The sequence below is a fragment of the Danio rerio genome, chromosome 21, assembly GCF_049306965.1.
Source record: "Danio rerio strain Tuebingen ecotype United States chromosome 21, GRCz12tu, whole genome shotgun sequence".
NCBI lineage: Eukaryota > Metazoa > Chordata > Actinopteri > Cypriniformes > Danionidae > Danio > Danio rerio.
The window spans coordinates 17,366,542-17,388,046 of record NC_133196.1 but is presented as its reverse complement, the minus strand read 5'-3'; the positions used below and the strand labels follow the sequence as shown (position 1 = coordinate 17,388,046).

Genomic DNA, 21,505 nt, shown 5'->3' with positions numbered 1-21,505 from the left:
GTGTCAGTCTCAGTTTGCACTTCAACTATTAAGATATTAATAGTTGATAAAAGTGGTAATAGTTTTATTGTTTTACTCCTAAAAAATAAGACTAAGAAAAATATTTGTAATATTTTTATGTACTCAGTAATTTGCATATTGTTCTAATTGGTGAAAATGAGTTCAATTAGGAGGTCACACACAGCTTGAGTCAGATGTTATATAAGCGCTTAGCTGAACTTGTTTTCAAATATATTAGTTTTGCAGTTTGCTCGGATAAGATAACACTATTTCCAAAAGCATGCACTTTGAGGCCCACACAAAATGCCATTGTTGCATGAGTATGAGTATCATGCAACAATTAGAGATATCTGCAATTACAATTGTACTAGTACGAAATCAGATTGGAGATATCTGCAAATACATTATGACTAGTCATATTCCTCCATTGACTTCCATTGAAAAATATTTGCAGATATCTCTAACTGAGTTTTGACTTGTCAAAAATCCAATTCAAGATATCTACAACTGTAATTCGACTTTTAGTAAATTAATTAGAGATTTCAAATATATTTGTAAATATCTCTAAATATGATGAATTAAAGATATCTCCAAATGTATTATGACTAGTAAAAACTCAGAGATATCTCTAATTACAATTGTGACTAGTCAAAACTCATTTAGAGATATCTGCAAATATTTTTCAATGAAACTCAATGGAGGAATATGATTAGTCATAATATATTTGCAGATATCTCCAATCTGATTTCGTACTAGTACAATTGTAATTGCAGATATCTCTAATTGTTATTCTGACTAGTCGAATTATAATTATGACTAGTCAAAATATAATTAGAGATATCTCTAAATATATTTATGGAGTCAGAACAAAGATTTAAATGCTAAAAAGGCTTGCCATAGAGAGCGCTTCTGAACAGCGCAGCAGCGATGACGTAAGCGTGCCGAGGCCCGATATGGTGTGAGCGCGGGCCGTCGGGGGAGACGGGAGGGGGGACAAGCGTGCTTTGGCCCGGTTCGAGGCAACTGTACCTAGTGTGAGTACGGCCTCAGAAATAAAGGTACCCGAGCTGTCACTGGGGTGGTACCATTCCAAATGGTACATATTAGCACCTAAAATGTGAAAAAATGTTCCTCTTAAAATTTTAAGAGACTAATGTATACTTTTGAGGTACCAATATGGACCCCTTTTTTTTTTCGAACAAATGTGTGCCTTTTGAAAGGGTACCACCCTCAGAGACAACTTGTGTACCTTTTTTTCTGAGAGTGTGGTATAAATACAGCACTACAACATATAAAACATATAGATCCACTTACCTGTTTTATAATGATTTAATCAGCTGCAGTTAGAAATTACATATTATTTATCCTCTAGGGGCTTATTAGGCGGTCTCTGTCAACATCTTGTGGCAGAATGTCAACCGTCTTTGCTCTGCTCAATGACAGGCTGATGGATGCCGACGCGCTAAATTTCAGAAATTATAAATATGTAAAACAGCCACTGTCTTCATAAATGAACTGCATAGTTGCAATAAAAAAACAACATTTTCACCAAAAAAATCCGCAAAAGTCCATTGTGTTGTCCAACAGCAGCAATATTTGTCAAACTGTATAGTGAGTCTATTGATCTGCTGTCACTCTGTGGGCAGAGTAATACACAAGGGTGAAGAGGCTGTACGAGTTCTATGTATACTGTTTTAAACAACAATAAATGTCAGTGTAAGTCACTTTGTTACATTATAGAGTTTAGGTTGTAAGTTGTAAGAGCAGAGGTCATAGTACAATATTACATTTTGAAAGTGTAAATAAAAATATCAATGAGTCACAAGCTGCAGACAACTGTTAACTAAGAAATAATTTTACAGAGTAGAAATATAGTTTGGAATTTACAATTCAACTTTAGAAACTGAATGTTGTTCATTTAAAGCCTTTCGAGACCTCATCTTTTTAAAATGATTTATCACTCCCTATGTTAAGTCATTGATTTCATTGAACCGTTCAGGGTTTTTTGCAACTGTAATACTGTCTGGACCCATATAAATTCAAGAAGCATTAGATTTATTTGAAAAGTTATCTTTAATTTGCATCCGTTTACATGGCGACATCTTTTGCATCCATTTACATGGCAAAGTCAGCGTCATTCAAGAAGTCTAAAAATTTGTAACCTCTCCTACCACCTCAAATCTGTTACCTGGAAACTTTGAGGACTTACAACAATCAAAACTCCACGCAACCTTGAAAATCAAAAAGCCTCATGTCGCTTAACCACCAGAATAGCATTATACGGATGTTATAATAGAATTGTGAGCCTCTACAGGCGTCGATACATAAAAAACACTCTTTCATATGAAGAAAAATAGAGATCTGCTCATTACAGGCACATTAGTGCTGTTGTTCTCTCCGAGCGTCTCCTCTCCCTCCCACCCTACCAATTCCATCTAGCAATAATAATTCTTCAACCTCTCTCTTTCTCTGGCAGCCCTATTTTTTCACACTCCTTCTCTCTCTCTCCGCGCGTTCGCCCTCCCCTCTTCTCTCCCGTCCGCCGCTTCTCCCTTATCTCCTCTCCGCCGTCCTCAGTAATTATTATTATGTGCTGCAGAGATAATTTGAAATCGTGAGGGGAGAGAGAGAGGGGGAAAAAAGACGGATGAAAGAAACAGTGACTGTGGCTTCTTGGACTGTGGCTTCTTATCTGACCTTGGGCAGAGCCACCCATTGTTAGGCAAATCTCACGAGCGAGCGAGCGGCGCGGAGGGAGGAGGGAGTGTTTTATGGGCCGATAGCAGAACGCGAGATGAAGGAGGCGGAACGCAGACCGGAGAAGGGTGAAGCCATTCAGAGCCAGAACCAGACTTCATTTTACAGCCGTATATTGGCAGAGACGCTCGTCAATAAAAGTCCGCATTCAGGGTGGAGAGAAACGTGGAATTCATCAGTTCGCCCGCTTTCAAAGCTGCGCCACACAATCATCACTCCTGTTAAATGTGTTGTGTTCGGGACACCTGGCCCTTTTCCACACTGTACAGGCTCTTTGGAAAGACTCAGGTGTTCTGCTTCTGTGAAGACGAACAATTCGGCTTGTGCCTGTGAGATTATGACAGCCGTAAAAGAGCTTTCTCAATCCGTGAGCCTTCTGTTACCCCGAGTTCTTTTTGCGTACTGATATAGATGATTGCTTAGCTTGTTCAATAGCCAAAAAGGGAAAAAAAAACCCAGCTCAGGTGGAGCCCAGGTGTAATTTCAGTCATCAGGCTTTCAACACGGAGGGAAGGAAATTAGAAAGTGTATTTTCGCTCTCTTTTATCAATTTATAGCTTCTTACTTTCAGTCATGGGGAGGAACAGTGGGGTGTTAATGTATGTTTTGTGGTTTGCACGTTCCTTCAGTGGTTTCTTCTGCGCTTGAGTGGAACATGAAGGGTGACCTGGTTTCTTTTGGGCAACATGATGTTGCTAATGAAAGTGGTTTGTTGGGATAATTAGATTAGAGGTGTATAAAACAAATCAGAACATGTTATGAGCTGTCTGTGGTCTTGACAATTTAAAGGAAATCTTTACAACTTTTATACAGTTGAACTTAACTCAACAAGTGAAAAGACAAAGGAACAGAAATGAGTTTGTGTTAGCTTTAAGAAAACAACATTTAGCCAGAAAAATTATATATATATATATATATATATATATATATATATATATATATATATATATATATATATATATATATATATATATATATTGTTTTATAACTGTACTCTAGTTTTGCAAATAAATAATACAAATAAAAACAATATACACATAAAAACATATTTATTAAATTATCAAAACTTTAAAGATATCAAAATAAAAGCTAATTCATTCTCAAATTGTGTATCTCAGTGACACTAAAGTATTAATATTATTGTATTTTTATTCATTCATTTTCCTTCAGTGTCCATTTATTTATCAGGGGTTGCCACAGCGGAATGCACCACCAACTTATCCAGCATATGTTTTACACAACGGATACCCTTCCTGCTGCAACCCAGTACTGGGAAACATCCATTCACACTCATTCATGCACACACTCATACACTATGGCCAATTTAGCTTATTCAATTCACCTACAGCGCATGTCTTTGGACTGTATATGGGAAACCGGAGTACCCAGAGAAAACCCATGTGAACACAGGGAGAACATGCAAACTCCACACAGAAATGCCATCTGACCCAGCCAGGACCTAAACCAGCAACCTTCTTGATGTGAAGCGAAGGTGCTATCCACTGAGCCACCAGGCTGCCCCTATTTTATTATGTATAGTAAATTAACAATAAAGCTTTTTTCTTATTATTTTATCCACACTGTAAAAAAATCTGGTTGTCTTATTTATTTATTTATTTATTTTTAAAGCTGAATTAAATTAATCTTATGAGTTAATTAAACTTATGTTAAACTGACTCAAAACAGCTTGTGTAACTTGTGTAAAATTAAGTTTGAACATGATTAACTTAGTTTAAAAAGTTACAATGACTTAAAAAACATGCTGTTAGGACTAATTGATCATTTTTTACAATGTACTATTAAGTTTGATTATATACATATTTTTAATTAATTTACTAAATCATGAATGAAACAGCAAAACTTTGCAAATGAACTTTACCACCAGAAATAAATAGATTTTAAGTGCATTTGAATTAATTACTTTAATTATAATTAATTGAATGTGACAATTAAAACCTTTAATCTCCTAACATTTAATTTAATATTTGAAAGAGGAACTTTAAAACTTTGTTTAGCTCCACACGATAACAATTTACAGTTACTGAATTTGTAAAGCTTCAGAAAACATGTCAAATAAAAATTAAATAGTCAGTAAAGTGGCCTATATTACATCTTCGATATATTTCAATACTTTTAAAGCCATTTGCAGCATATTATAATCAACAGGGAGAAACTAAAACCAGTATTCACTACTAAACTTTTTCCTCTAGAGCACTCAAATCAAATCAAATATTGGCACAGTATATTTCTCAGGTTTGACATCATATATTGGGTTATAAACATATTAACTTGTTCCAACTCATTCAGTGTTTTCTGTGTCTCGCTGGGTGGTACTATCTGTAAAATGCACTTTATTCAGACTTGAAACTATAGAAGTGTAATACAGTTTTGACTCTTCCCCCTAAAAATATTATGCTATAAATGTGTTCCTTTAAAAAAATTTCCAACCCCAGTTGCAACTATCCTACCTTTTTTTTTATTCAAATAATGTATGCAGCAATGTATATTTCCAGTTGGATTAGCGCCTTCTTGCATTTAGCTCCGTTCACAAGTGTTTAATAATCGATATTTAAAGTGTCAAGCCACAAGAAACGTGTTAAAATCCAAGAGCACGCACAACTCTGAAGGTTAATGTTGTTTATCCAGGGTCAAATATACACACACAATTAGCCGAAGCAAATCTCAGGGAAATATTCGACCTTCCATATTTGCTACTCTTAAAGAGGGAGTGAAGGTGTGTGTTTTTGCAAGGGAGTCTGTTTGTAACATGCGCATGCGCAACTAGGTTAAATCTAAGCCAGGTGTGTGTGTGTGTACTAGTTTTGGTGGTTTACGAGGACATAAATTTATATTAATGACATGGCTAGGACTTTGGTATTAAAATGTTGAGGTGGTTTATGAGGGCATGCCCAGTGTCCTCACTATTCAAAACACTTAAACATAATAATTAACAAGTTTGTGGCATGGTGAGTCAGTGGTCAGCACTGTCGGCTTACAGTAAGAAGGTTTCTGGTTTGAGTCCTGGCTGCACCAGTTGGCTTTTCTATGTGGAGTTTGCATGTTCACCCTGTGTTCACATGGTTTCGTCCGGGTGCTCAGGTTTCCCCTACAGTCTAACTAGTGTATGAGTGTGTGTGTGAATGTGAGAGTGTATGCCAGTATTGGGTTGCTGCTGGAAGGGCATCCACTGTGTAAAACATACACTAGAATAGTTGGTGGTTCATTCCGCTGTGGTGACCCCTGATAAATAAGGGACTAAGCTGAAGGAAAAATAAATGAATGATTAGTGGATATTTGACATTTGAAATTTGCCATTGATTTCCTGTTAGGGTTAGGTTTAAGGACTAGGGGTGAGGTAAGGCAATTTAATAAGCATTTTTTATAGTATAATACACATTACATCTATATAGAGTCCTTAAATACCACCAAAACCAGCATGTGTGTGTGTACGATGCCTGTGTTCATCATATTGTGGGGACCAAACACCTCCAAAAGAAGAGCAATGGCAGTAATTTCTGACCTTTCTGGGAATTTGTTTTGGTCTCCATGAGAAAAAAACTCATAAATCAAAGAATGAAGTATTTAGAAAATGCAAAAATGCAGATTGTTTCCTCCGAGAGCTGGGTTTAGGGGTAGGGTTGAGGTAATGGGATAGAATATAAAATACATTAAGGCTATTGAGAGTCCTCATAACCTACCAAAACCAATGTGTGTGTGTGCGTGCGTGTAAGACTCTGGCTGCTGCTCCAGCACAGTTTCTTACACACTCTCTCTCTCTCTCTTTCTCGGAGCTGAAGTAATAAATCCCCATCAGCATTGTCCGCGGGCTGCTCGGCGCTGACGTGTGGCCTTTCCCCTTAATTACGTTCCATTCTGCAGGAACAACACTGCGTCCTTCTGCCAGATTTAAAACTGCCCATTCCAGTAATTAATGGCCCCTTGTGTCCTTCACAAGGTGCAATAAGTACAGTGCATGTGTGTAGTATGAAGAGAAGTGTGTGCGCGCAAGTGTGTGTGTGTGTATGTGTGTGTGTGATTGTGTGTTTCTACGTGCATGTGCTGATGCTGGCCTATATATGCTGAAGTGACAGGTGGCGTCTGGAAGCATAAACTGTGAAATATGGTTTCGCGTGATGCTTACTCTGTCCAAATCTGCAATGTCTCGCAGTGTTAACGAATGAAGGCTGGGAGAAAAGGCCTGACAGAGGTTCATTCATGAGAGGCAGGGCTAGTGTTCTTGAAGAAGCTTCGGGTGAAGAGGTATTGAGCGCCGCCTGCATTGTGAAACGGAGAGACAAAGCGGGAGGTGAACGCGCAGTCACTGAAAACTGGCATTCATAGACTCAGGATGGCCTTTCCTTGGTTTTTTTCCATTCAGACCAGCTTTATTCTCCAACACCTCCGCACATACACATCATCTGCTCCTACATGCACATCCAGGGTCATCACGTATCTGTTCATAAAACTGGCTCGTTTGTAAAGATGAGACACGGCCTATGAAGAAGTATGAACACTTTTGAGCATCTTGAAACATAATAAGTCTATTTAAATGCTACATTTTGGGAACCACTTTGTACTATGTGATCAGCTTGTTGTACACTGATATCTACTGATAATTAACCATAATTCAAAAGTGAAAATAACAAAATATACTATACAGCTTAGTATGTTAAATGAGCCACACCAAACTGCTCATTAGCACAAATCATCAAATCACATGGCAGCAACTCAATGCTTTTAGGCATGATCAAGACTGCTCATCAGAAACTGAGCAGCAGAATGGGAAAGAAAGGTGATTTAAGTGACTTTGAACATGGCATGGTTGTTGGTTCCAGACGGGCTGGTCTGAGTATTTCCGAAAGTGCTGATCTACTGGGATTTTTACACACAACCATCTCTAGGTTTTACAGAGAATGGTCCGAAACAGAGAAAATATCCATTGAGTGGCAATTCTGTGGGCACAAAGTCTGGTTTGAGCTGTTAGAAAGGCAACAGTAACTCAAATAACCACTGGTTACAACCGAGGTATGCAGAAGAGCATCTCTGAATGCACAACATGTCCAACCTTGAGGCAGATGGGCTACAGCAGCAGAAGACCACACCGGGTGCCACTCCTGACAGCTAAGAACAGGTAACTGAGCCTACAATTCGTACAGGCTCACCCAAATTGGACAACAGAAGGTTGGAAAAATGTTGCCTGATCTGATGAGTCTCAATTTCTGCTGTGACATTGGGATGGTAGGGTCAAAATTTGACGTCAACAACATAAACGCATGGATCCATCCTGCCTTGTATCAATGATTCAGGCTGGTGGTGGTGGTGTAATGGTGTAGGAGATATTTTCTTGGCACACTTTGGGCTCATTAGTACCAATAGAGCATTGTGTCAACGCCACAGCCTACCTTAGTATTGTTGCTGACCATGTCCATTCTTTTATTACCACAGTGTACCCATCTTCTGATGGCTACTTCCAGCAGGACAAAGCACCATGTCAAAAAGAGTGAATCATCTCAGACTGGTTTCTTGAACATGACAATGAGTTCACTTTACTCAAATGGCCTCAACAGTCACCAGATCACAATCCAGTAGAGCACCTTTGGGATGTGATGGATCGGGAGATTCGCATCATGCATGTGCAGCCGACAAATCTGCAGCAACTGCGTGATGCTATCATGTCAACATGGAGCAAAATCTCTGAGGAATATTTTCAACAAGTACCTTGTTGAATGCCACAGTGGATTTATTGCCTCACAGCAAGGTTGCTGCTTCGAGTCCATTTCTGTATAGAGTTTGCATGTTGTCGTAGGATTCTTCCAGGGGCTCTGGTTTCTCCTACATGCAATATGAGTTAAACTAAATTGGTTGTAGTGTATGAGTGCAAGTGTATGGGTGTTTCCCAGTAATGGGTTGTGGCTAGAAGGGCATTCTGATAAGTAAAGGACTAAGCCGAAGGAAAATGAATGAATGAATGATATGCATAGATTTTAAATTAAATTTCATTAGGCAAGGCATATTAAAATAGCACATTTCATAAACAATGGTAATTCAAAGTGCTTTACGTGAACAAGAAGATTAAAAGAATCATCAAATAATTACAAAAATGATATGAAATAAAAATAGACTACAAATAGACTTACAGATTCAGGAAAATCATACCGTGGGTGTTAAACAACTTCCTCTTTTGCAACTGGTTTATTATGAGTCATGATCGATATGGAATTTTTATTTACAGTAATGAATTCTAAAATTCAGCATTAGCAATTTTATTATCGGTTGCAGCTGCTCAAGCTCAAAGCATCTCCTGTTTTTTTTTTTTTTTTTTGCTTATATCGAGTCAGCTTATAAATCGAGTGAGTTGTTAAATAGTGTAGTGCCTATTGATTGGATCATTTTAATCCGTGAATCATTAACTGGAGACTCGCTCTGACTGAATCATTTGAATCAGTGAATCATTATTGAGACTGACACTGATGGATCACTTGAAATAGATCACTTGAAATTTACTCTAACTAGATGATTTGAATCATTATTTTGTTAACTGTAGACTGTCTCTGACCAGATTGTCTGAATTGGTAAGTTGTTAACTGAACACTTACTCTGACTGGGTTATTTAGATCATGGAATTGTTAGCAGGAGACTCTGATGCATCATTTGATTCAAAGAGTCGTTTCCTTAAGAATCAATCTGAATGGATCATATGAATCAGAGAATGTTTACTAGGGACTCAAACATATAAGATCATGTTTTGAATAAATAAATTCTTGACTTTTCAACCAGAACATACGCTGTCAGATCAGTCCATTTCACAAATGAATTATTCAGTCATATTTGCAAGCCAAGTTTACTGGGTAACTGAAATTAAATAGCTAGTTTTTGAATATGACATTATTATTTCGTCTTAGAGCAGGTTTATGTAATGTAGTAGAGTAAAATGTATAATATACTGCTTTATAGTGGATATAGTTTAGATTAAAATTACTTTGTTATTGTCCACCGCTGCTATTAACCATCCATTTAACCTATGCATATCACTAAACCAGACATTAACTGTAGGTTCAGGGTTATTACCAAGTTATTACCCAATTATTGTAATTATAATACTGAACGTATGTATGTGCATAACCAACTGTAAAATAAATGGCATGAAATTGTAATCACATTGTCTTCTCTTATGTAATATATATGAGTGTAATTGCTTTTTGAATAAAATAAATGAGAAATTGATTGGATTGTTGTCATTTGCTAATTGCTCCCATCTCATGTGAGTGACAGTTTGGATGATTTTTTTCAAAAGAAGTTAAGATAGTAGTTGTATTTTTTGTAATCTACATCAGGTATGTTGGCATATAAATGTACTAAACATACTTAACATTTAACACATTTTAAAAGTGCATGTTCACATACCTTATGTATGAATGCAATCTGTGAATACATATTCAAATTACAATTATAGTGGGGAAAATACATATTAAATATGTCACCAGTTTTCTCAGAAAACATATTTCTAAAGGTGAAATTTTCACTATAAAGAAATCCATATATTCAAAGAAAACAAAAGTGATCAGCTTACAAATTAAGTTATGGGTAATAAAATTAAATTACACAGAGGAAAAAGTATTGAACACATGAAGAAAGGGAAGTGTAGGCCCAGACAGCAGCTGAAATCACTAGTTATTCAGCAATCCTCTGCCCTTCAGTGTAAATGGATATTAGCTGTTCAGTCCAACATCCACATTAGCAGGATGATGAAGATGAACCAAGGGTGGACACTTCTACAAGACAATGATCTAAAACACAGCCAAGGAAACTCTCAAATGCTTTCAGAGAAAGAAAATTAAGCTGTAGAATGGCCCAGCCAATCACCTGACCAATAGAAAATACAAAATAAAGATCAGATTTGACAGACGAGACTTACAGACAGGGCCGGATTTAGTGATTTGGGGGCCTTAACCAATTCGAGCCATGGGACCCAGAAGTCTTACAGTAATAAGCGCTCTTCGTATTTCTATTCATTAAGCTGGGTTTTCTATATTTTCTATATCTTATCCTTCTATATTTTTCTCTTAATGCAATCTCTACATTTTCAAAGATTTGTTTGCTTAAAATTAGTTCACAAATAAAAACAATGAATAAACTATTCGGTTTTTAAAACTACAATTTCATCTGATTTGACTGCTGGACTGATCCATGATTGGGGGTGGGAGGACAATTGCACAGATAATAAAGGTAAATTTGTGTATGTTAGACCCTTATTTTACAAAATATAATAGGAAAATACATTATATAATTTTTTTTTTTAGAAACTTCAAGGTATTTATTGGTATACAGACTTCCTTGGTATACTTACCTCGCTTATTGGTTAAATCCACCCCTGCCCACAGAACCATCAAGATTTTTACACTCTGTTGAAGCCTGTGAAAAACTCACACCTGAGCAATTCACGTGACTTCATTCTCCATATGAGAGTCATTTTTAAGCTGCCTTCACCCAAAAAAGCTTTTTTATGCAAAGTAATATATACATTTCAGTAGTTCAGTACTTTCTATTTGTGCCATTACATATAGCTAATTTTTTTAGATTTTTTGTTTTGTTTTATTTGTATGCTTGTATTGTTTGCGTTTTTACCCAAATCTGGTTCAATTCCATGTCAACAGCTCCTTTAGAAATATCATTCCCAGGAAAAAAAATGACATGTTCAATACTTATATAATGCACTGTAAAACCAACACAAATTAATTGAGTTAACGTAACATATTTAAGTGAATTGAGAATAAAAAATAAAGTTTCTCAAAAAAATCTCCAGAATTGTGTTGTTTAAGATCATTTTAAATAAGTAGTTTGAACAAGATTCAAAAACCTTTTTTTTTCTAGGTGTATTTTAATATACATCCCTCGGAGTGTTTTCATTCTTATTTAAAGTGCGTGTCCCCTTTCAGCCTGACTTCCAGAGCTCAAGCAAACAGAAGTCCCAGACACAAGAAGCAGGCCGGCGTCCTGAAAGAAGGCCACAGAAAAAGGGACGGCCTCTCATTGAGCTTTTATTATGATGAACTGATGAAGTGGTGCTGATCTGATGAGGAGAGTTTGTTATCCCTTTTCTTTCAACCCAAAGGTGATGAACCTCTGACCACAGACACAGGCCAGGTGCAAATATCTCTTTTTGTCCAGCATGTTGTTCTCTTTATACTGATGTTGGCTGATGTGCTTTCCCACACTCTGAGCTCATCGGCGCTGATCTTCCCCCTCCTGCATCTGGTCTTGATCCTGTCCTGTCTATTGTAGAGAACCAAAGGCCTGGTACTGAAACCGTCTATTTGTGTTTGCTGTGAATAGCATCTTTTGTGTCCCAAAAGTTGAGAGATTTGAAGGATTTGGGCTTATTTGCACAACATAATTTTAAATTATGCTACAGAATTTAATTTGTGTGTGCGTGTGTGTGTTTAAGACATAATGGATATTTTTATTTTATTCTATATTATTTGTATATGTATATGATAACTATTTAGCATAGGGGCTTTACTGAAAAGGAAAACTAAAATCTTGTTGTTTACTAAAATAAATTTAAAGTCACCTTCAAAATAACTGTAGATAATGTTAAAAATAATATTAAATAAGTTCTTATTATTATTATTATTATTTTTTAATTTTATTCTAAAACTTATGATGATTAATATTAAAAATGTATAACCTGTTAGGGAAATATTTCTGTATTTCCAATAGTTTAATTTAAACTAAAATATCCAAAGCCATCTGATCAAAGATAAATATTACAAATGACATAAAAGACAACTAATTATATGTCATTTAAAGTATTACAATAAATATAAACATATGTGTGTTTGTGTATTTCAAATATATCTAATTGGTAGATTATGGTATACAGTTTTTATAAATCAGTCGATTATGGTATATACACTGTTTATATATGTATATGGTCAGAACCTGCATGAGAGACAACATGGGAAAACTAGGTTGCTGTTGGAAGTGGCGTCAGAGAGGCCAGCAGGGGGCGCTTAACCTGTGGTCTATGTGAGTCCTAATGCCCCAGGAAAGTGAAGGGAACGCTATACTGTCGGTGGGCGCCGTCTTTCAGATGAGACGTTAAACCGAGGTCCTGACTTGCTGTGGACATTTAAAATCCTATGCCACTTCTTGTAAAGTGTAGGGGTGAACCCTGGTGTCTTGGCAAAATTTCCTCCATTGGCTCCTATCCATCATGGCCTCCCAATCATCTCCCACCAATAGCTGGTTGTGGTGAGCCCACTGGCATCGTTGTCCAGTGGCTGCTGTCACTTCATCCAAGTGGATGCTGCACACTGGTGGTGGTGTGGAGAGAACCAACCCACGATATGTCTGTGTAACCTGTTTTTCTGTAAGTGACTTCGGTCCAATGTCCAATGATAGTGTTCAGTTCTGTGCAGCATTGTTTTGGGGGTTTAACAAGTTCTATCACAAAATATACAGTTGAAGTCAGAATTATTAGCCCCCCTGAATTTTTAGACCGCTTGTTTATTTTTTCCCCAATTTCTGTTTAACGGAGAGCAGATTTTTTCAACACATTTCTAAACATAATAGTTTTAATAACTCATCTCTAATAACTGATTTATTTTATCTTTGCCATAATGACTGTGAATAATATTTTACTAGACATTTTTCAAGACACTTCTATACAGCTTAAAATTACATTTAAAGGCTTAACTGGGTTAATTAGGTTACCTAGGCAGGTAAGGGTAATTAGGCAAGTTACTGTATAACAGTGGTTTATTCTGTAGATTATCGAGAAAAAATATAGCTTAAAGCGGCTAATAATTTTGTCCCTAAAATTATGTTTAAAAAATTAAAAACTGCTTTTATTCTAACCGAAATAAAACAAATAAGACTTTCTCCAGAAGAAATAATATTATCAGACTTATTGTGAAAATTTCCTTGCTCTGTTAAACATCATTTGGAAAATATTTTAAAAAGAAGAAAAAAATTTGTAGGGGGCTAATAATTCTGACTTCAACTGTATGTCATAAAAATGACAATGCATAAGCTAAATATACCAGGAATGAGTGTACTGTTTTTTTTCTACGAGTAGAATGAAAAAGCCAAGAGGACATTCTACCGGAAATGTACATTTTCACTTATGAAAAAACATGGCAGGGCCTGACTTAAGCTTATCGTCCTCAAAAAAATCATACAAAACAAACTTAAAATCATGCAATTCAATAATAGAACACATCCTTGATCACTGTCAGCTTCTCCTCTGTCAAATGATATCACTACCAAGTCATAGCATTAAACGTGTATTAAACGTGGACAATAGTAAATTTATTTGTTTTATAGTATTTATTTGTAGAATTTATTCATAATTTCATGTTTTTAATAAATTAGTATAAATAACAGCTAAACTTGCTATTTCTGAAATTTCTTTTTCTAAATACCAGTTATTAGCACAACAAAACTAATACAGCTGTAGTGTTTCATTGTGCAGAGGACAAAAGCAATGACAGAGTTTGTACAGTGTAAAGTGTTTTTAATAAGGACAAAAATCTGAAATATCAAATTTATATATATCATTAAGACCTGTTTTAATTGGACACAGTGCTATTATTAGATCTTCTGGTTGTAAAGTTCTCCCAGTCCCTCCCAGTCTGTGTCAGTCTCGCTGTCTAAATCGCAATGCACAAACACAAACACATGCAATGGCACACCTACACACCAATAACCTATATTATCTTTAATTTTTTCTAATTGTACAGGATAGGGAGTTTATTGCAGCTGCCAGCGTGCTTGTGTGACTGCAGTAAATGACGCGCCCAAACAGCTCTTGGTAGTAATTACCTAAATGGGCTCATTCAAAAGCTCTTCATTGTAGAATCAGTTAATTAATTAGCTGTTTCACTGACAGGATAATGGTGAAAGCATGCTAAATAGATTAGTCTGGAACTTGATTTATTGTTGAAAGCCACCCCCCTTTTTTCTGTTTATCTCTCTCGCTCAATCTCTCACTTTCTCTCGCTGATTCACTCATTGCGAACACCCACATGGCCAAAAAGCATCAGAAAAGAGTCCAAAAATGAATGTCCATTGCGATGTAATATATGATTATTTACAGTGTGCTTCAGCTTAGATGATTTCGACTCAAATTTCACTAGAAACGCATGGTCAGTGATGTGGAATAACGGTTATACAGGGTATTTGTATTCTCAACCGGAGCCTTTGATTTTGGCTTAAAACATTTTCTGATCGTGTTTTCCTTCTCCCGACTATCCTCAGCATCATTTTTTTTTTTAAAGCACCAAACAAAGAGTTTTGATGTTGTTCTTTAGTAGTGAATGTTCTGGAAAGTAATCCTGGAGATCATGCTGAGATGTTTAATACACTTATAAAAAGTTGACATGGTTTCTTCTCTGATTTTTGCTTGTTGTTTTATTATTTTCTGGATCATTTAAGACCGCTTCCGGCACAATGTTATAGATTTTATCTAAGCTAATAATGTTTATAATTATTTACGCATATATGACGCACTTAATAATGATAAACAGATATGATTCTATTGGTATCTGTCTCAGTACAAGTGATTATGATTTAATGCACCATGAAAATACGGGCTGAAATATAGTAGGGTCTAAAAGTGAAAACATTAGTGAAATCATTCTGTTTTGCATTTCAAATGATGTTAACAGATTAGCAATTTGTTAAACATTGAACTAATAAATGCATTTGAATATAAAAATGCCTTTTAAAGCTTTAAAAGTGAATAATCATGTTCTCCAGCATGATTGTAGATGATCCAAAATCTTAAACTGAAGCAAGAACATGTGATCTTGCAAATGAGTTTAACATGATCAGTGTAACTCAGTCATTCATTTTCCTTCAGCTTAGTCCCTTTATTTATCAGAGGACGCCACAGCAGAATGAACCACCAGCTTATCCAGCATACACAGTACATAAAATAAAAACTGAAACTGGCATACAGTTGAGAACCCGGGACTGGATTTAGTGACTGGCGCACCTCTGCCCTGCTGCTGTTTAGTGGTGTGCCTGTGTCTTTACATTTGACATGCTGCCTGTTGACATTACAATGGAAAGAATGATCCGCTTTCAGTCCGTTGCATCGACACGTCAATAAAGCCGCCATCTATTATAATGTCTGTAGGTACTGCCAGTCTCTGTTCAGGTTATGTTTATATACATAAATGTATGAAGTATCACAAGCAATGTCTCAAAATTCAGCTGATTTACTGAAATAAACTTTGCATTTCAGGATAATCCACCGCAGCTCTTTGATAATAAGAGCTGAACTCTTCTTCCTCTCTATGCAGTATTGGATGAACACAATATGTAGCCTATACCTCTTTCTTTATCTTCTTTGAAGAAGAGAGGAGAACAGCATCACTGTTTGAATTGACTCTGAAATGTTTTACATTTTTTCATAATGGAGTAATTCAGTGTGCAAGGTTTGTTGATGTGACAAATGTTTCGCATATAAATACAAAAAAAAATGTCTGAATGAAAAATGAAAATGAAAATGTCTGACTTCAGTGTGCATAGACCTTAAGCATGTTAACGCATGGCACTTCGGTGTTCACATCGACTCAAGTTCGATTTCCTATCCCAATCTTTCCCCCCTTCTCTGTTCCCCATGCTTTCCTGTCTATACTCTGTCCTATCAATTAAAAAACAATAGTAATTAAAAATTAAAGACAATGTCCCAGGACAGAGTGTAGTGTTTTCTTATTTGGTGTAGACCGAAAGAGCCAAGCCAGCCAAACTACAAGAGTGGATACACCCTTAATCTACCTTAATAAACAGCACATGTGGCACCAATCCAAAATGATTCAAGCCGTCGCAGGTTATAGAATGCTCAATAATAATTCTTATCATGCACAAAGAAACATAACTTCCCTCAAACATGATGTCATAGAGACCAAATACCTTCAAAGCTGTTGGAAGCAAAGAAAAAGCGAGGCAGCGAGTGGATCGGGCTGGGGGGGGGAAGCTTGAGAGAAATAGAGTTTGAGAAAGAGAAAGAGAGTTGGAAAATCTCTTGATTAATCAACAAAGGGAGAGGGAGCTCTCCTACCGAAGCCAATCAAAGTGAGAGCGGCTCAGGGTTTAGCGTGCCGTGCCAAATCCTCTTGTTGCTCCTGCGGGGTCCGGAGAGCAGGGAGGGGAGTCTCCTTTTGTCTGCACAAAGCCAACCTAACGTGCTTTCACAGCAACAAGGGATGGGAGGGCTGTTTTGGGGGGCCTCGAAAACAGCCAACAAGAGGTGTGAATGAGATGCCATTCTCCTCTGCAGGCTTTTACACTAATTCCCGTCCGTAGGTCCACTCTCTCCTTTCTTCCCCACGTCTGCGGCACAACAAAACAACAAACAGAGAGAAGCAGTGAAAACAAGGGATCCGGAGGGCTTAGTGCGCTTGTAATCCTTTAGCACTTCTGACCTGGTGTCAACGTGTAAGTCCCTGACCTCCCCATTCAAGGCCTATGATGTATGTCTATAGTCTATCACCCGCCCTCCCTAAAACTCGCCCTCTTCAACACCGGGCTCCTTTAAGAAGCGCCGGCCAGGAATCCGGGCTTTGAAACACCTCGCGGGCACTGAAAGGGGTTTGTAAGCAGCCTAAGTAGGAGAGGTTTGATCGTGTTTCTTTTCTCCCACCATTTAATTCATGTTTAGAGGCCATCTCGTTAACACGATCTTCCCTTGCTTCCCTCCCCTCCATGGCGGTCGACTTCAAAGACCTCCGCCGTACGAAGGAGAAAGTCATTTCTTTCACGTATCCCTTCGTCTTCTTTTTTTATTATTTGCGGGTGGCTTTCTTTTCCTCCCCACGTTTTTTTGGCCTCCTAAGCAACTGAGGAGAAATCATCTCACTTTCTCCGAGCGCTTTGCATTTGAAAAAACGAATAATTTAGCCAAATGGGGGGGTTGAGTGCTCGTCGGGTGATTAGTGGAATGAAGAGATTGGACCCCCATGCTAGTGATGCTCTTAACAGCAGTCAAATCTACCTGCTTTTAGATGTGGATTCCAGGCATATTTGATCAGAGATGATTGTTCTATCTGTAAAACGCAGAGTGAAAGACATCTACACCAGTGGTCCTCAATCACCAGGCCGCGGACCAGTACCGGTTCGTAACAGACATCTTTGGAAAGTTTCTTTGCTAAGGGAAAAAGGCCCAGTGCAGGACCTGCAGACTGCCAAGGAATATATCTGCAACCCATTCCACCATGTCTGTGCAAAAAGATTAACTGCTGGAGATCGTAAATGATGGTGGCCTTTAGGGGTTGTTCACACATTAAGTCCTTTCTAGAGTTTGCACGTGCGCAAGCAGCGTGATGCGCTCGCCCCTTCCAGACACACCCAGTTGAATGAATGCCACGAGCGCACCTCAAGTCACGTGGAACTGACCGATTGATCAGCTTGTATGCAATATACACATTTCAGTAGACTAATTATCTCAGACAAACACAGAACACCCACACTGCAGTGCTTTGTAATTTTCTCCATAAATAAAACTTGTATCAGAGCTGCAGCAATGTTTTGTCAGCTTGTCATTCTTTGAGAAAACAGTCAATGGTCACCTAGCAACCTAAGACCTGCACCCCATCACCCGCCCCTCAGTCCACGTTAAAACTGTCTACCATCGACTGATCCGCGGTGATAAAAAGATTAGGTACCACTGGTCTACACGATGGATTTGTTATGGTTGAAACTGTTTAGCTAAAATTCTGTCATTACTCTTTACATTTCATCATCAGAATAGTAAACACAAGCTAAACAAATGTGTGTTTTCAAGTAGAGATGTTTTCCAGGAGAAAAGTGTTCAGAATGTGGTGGGCGTTGTTGGGTGTTGGTGGGCCCCTAAACGCCTTGGGCCCTTTGAATCATTCTAACTTCACCCCCAACCATCATAGTTATTAATGTCTACAACAATCCCAACCTTAAACCCAACCATCACAATTATTAATGTCTACACCTTCTCCAACCCAAAAACCAACCATCAGTTATTAATGTTTACACCCTCTCCAACCCTTAACCCAACCATCAGTGTTTTTAACGTCTACACCTACCCCAACCCTAAACCCAACCATCACAGTTATTAATATCTACACCTTCTCCAACCCTAATCCCAACCATCATTATTATTGTCTACACCTACCCCAACCCCAACCCAAAACCCAACCATCACAGTTATTTATGTCTACACCTACCACAACCCTAAACCAAACCATCATAGTTATTAATATCTACAACTACCCCAACCTTAAACCCAACCATCACAGTTTTTAATGTCTACAACTACCCCATCCTTAAACCCAAGCATCACAGTTATTAACATCTATATCTACTCCAACCTTAAACCCAACCATGGCAATTATTAATGTCTACACCTTCTCCAACCCTAAACCCAATCTTCACAGTTAATAACGTCTACACCTACCATAACCTTAAACCCAACGATCGCAATTATTAAAGTCTACACCTTCCCCAGCCATCAGTTATTAACGTCTACACCTACCCCAACCCTAAACCCAACCATCAGTTATTAACGTCTACACCTTTTCTAACCCTAAACCCAACCATCACAGTTATTAATGTCTACAACTACCCCAACCATCACAGTTATTAACGTCTACACCTTCTCCAACCCTAAACCCAACCATCACAGTTATTACTTACAGCCATGAGTTGCGGTGGCTTTCACGCACTTTACTTTGTCATTGTACTGTTATTTGCAACCAAAGGGGTGACTAAGAGTAGACTAACTGTCGGATGAAGAAGTCAGCGAATTGCATGGTGGAGTTGCTATATGAATGAATATAATAATATATTAAATGAATTTGTTGTGTATCATTTTGGAGAAATCTCATGAAAACTTTTGGTGAAAATGTTCTCTGGTAAGTGTTTCCACCATCTTGCCAACAACATCTCGTTGTGACATCTTGCATGGTTTAATGGGATCTTGATAACTGTAAATTACACCTGTAACTTACTACAAGTTATGCCCCTTCATCTTATGCCCTCGTCTTGCAGTACGCAGACAGATACACTTGAAAATGTCAGTAAATGTTTAATTAAAATTTACGTTGAGGTCAATTTCTTGCCAGCCAAAACACTGTTCATTTTTGTTTTCAATTAGATGTTTTAGTTAGAGTACAATTGACTAAAGTGAACAAAAAATTACATGATGTTGTTCTTTTTTTAATAAAATATATATTTTTAAATGTCTGTAAAACAGTTCTGAATCTCAAAAGGCACCATTTATCATTTGAATGAGGAATGAGGAAAAACATTTCACTAAATAACAGCTTAAATTTGAGTTCTAGCACAAAGCTATTGTATTTAAAAGACTTCGGGACACTTAAAGTGCTCAAGTAGTACAGCCCACTTTTATGCTTCAGACCTTGACCCTATTCACATCATTTTAGGAAAGAGAATATATCATAAAAAAGGTTTGAAGAAACAAAACATACATAAAAGCAATTACAGATTTTTAGTAATAATTTTGTTAATTTATGAATGGACATCTAATTAACAAGAAGATGTTCTCTGACATTAACACAGCTTGTGGTCAAAGGGGCCCTTTCAATACATTCAGATCATGCTGAATGACTAATAAATGTTAGTAAAGGCCGGTTTGATAATGTTCGGTGTGCTGATTGAAGCAGGTGTTTTCTAGAAGAAGCACAATACTGAAACTGACAGACTCTGAATGAGTGTCAGAGGTTTATAGTGAACAGCGGTTGTCTTGGCCCCCCAGGTCCCCGCGCACTGAGAGAGGGCTGTGTAAGCTAGAGATATGCAGAGCAGTGTGTGTGCGCGCATGTGTGTGTGTGTGTGTGTGTGTGTGTGTGTGTGTGTCTCCCTCCGCTGAGTCCTCAGGCAGAGATGGAGCTGATAACAGGCTTCAGCATTATCACAGCAGAGCAGGCGATTACACACACTCACCCTAACACACACACACACACACACATGCGCTCGAACAGCTCACCTTGCTTTGTTCATGCATATATATATATTCACACATGCACACGACACAGGCATATATATGCATATACAGAAACATTTCCGTGTACCTGTCACATTTTGGATGTATATGCTAATGAATTTCAAATATGCATTCCATCATATTCGCAAATGCTTGCACATACATGCAATCCCCCACCCCCACCCCCCATAATATTTGTTATTCGCTTTTAAAATGTCATTTAACAAGTAATGCGCAAATCACACAAACTACAGTGTTTTTTTTTTTTTGTTTTTTGTTTTTTAATGTAAAGCATCCGAGGCTATTCCATTTGTTGTGTCAACATAAGCTAACAAAAGTATGTTTTTCTTTCAGATAAAAAAGCACAATGTTTAAAAGGTTTTCTGAAAGTTTAGATTTGGATACATCTTTCCATTAACATTCCATTCGTTATTCTGTACACATAATGGAAGTTACTATTGAATGTTCATCGCGCGTTCTGAACATTAGGCAATCATACAACATTCCATGAACTACAAGTAAATCCTTTCATAGTGTTTGTGTTTTAGTTTTATTATACCATTAACATTTCTAATTTCATTACAGGGAGAATGTTTGTTCATCGAAATGTTCTCAGATAGCTGAGATTCTTGGAGTCACAACATGACATGATATATAAGAACAGATAACAACCATATCCTTTCTGTATTATGGTGTCCGACAAGATAATGCTGCAATTTGGAAATGATTCAATCATTCGCATATTTGGCATCATGCATTTTA

At 37.4% G+C, this 21,505-nt stretch overlaps 1 long non-coding RNA gene across 4 annotated transcripts in view; it reads right to left on the bottom strand.

The window, feature by feature from the left end:
• LOC141379836 (uncharacterized) overlaps window positions 1-21,505 on the bottom strand; it is a 152,905-nt gene that overhangs the window by 84,878 nt on the left and 46,522 nt on the right. For 2 of the 4 annotated variants that reach the window (XR_012396690.1, XR_012396688.1), the window contains 2 exons: window positions 1,550-1,636; window positions 1,315-1,462 (listed from right to left, as the gene is read on the bottom strand). The exons of 1 other annotated variant lie outside the window; for it this stretch is intronic. This is a non-coding gene — a long non-coding RNA (uncharacterized lncRNA). Of the gene's footprint in view, window positions 1-1,314; window positions 1,463-1,549; window positions 1,637-9,098; window positions 12,031-21,505 lie in introns of those variants that run through there. One more of the 4 variants, XR_012396689.1, reaches the window with a different exon arrangement.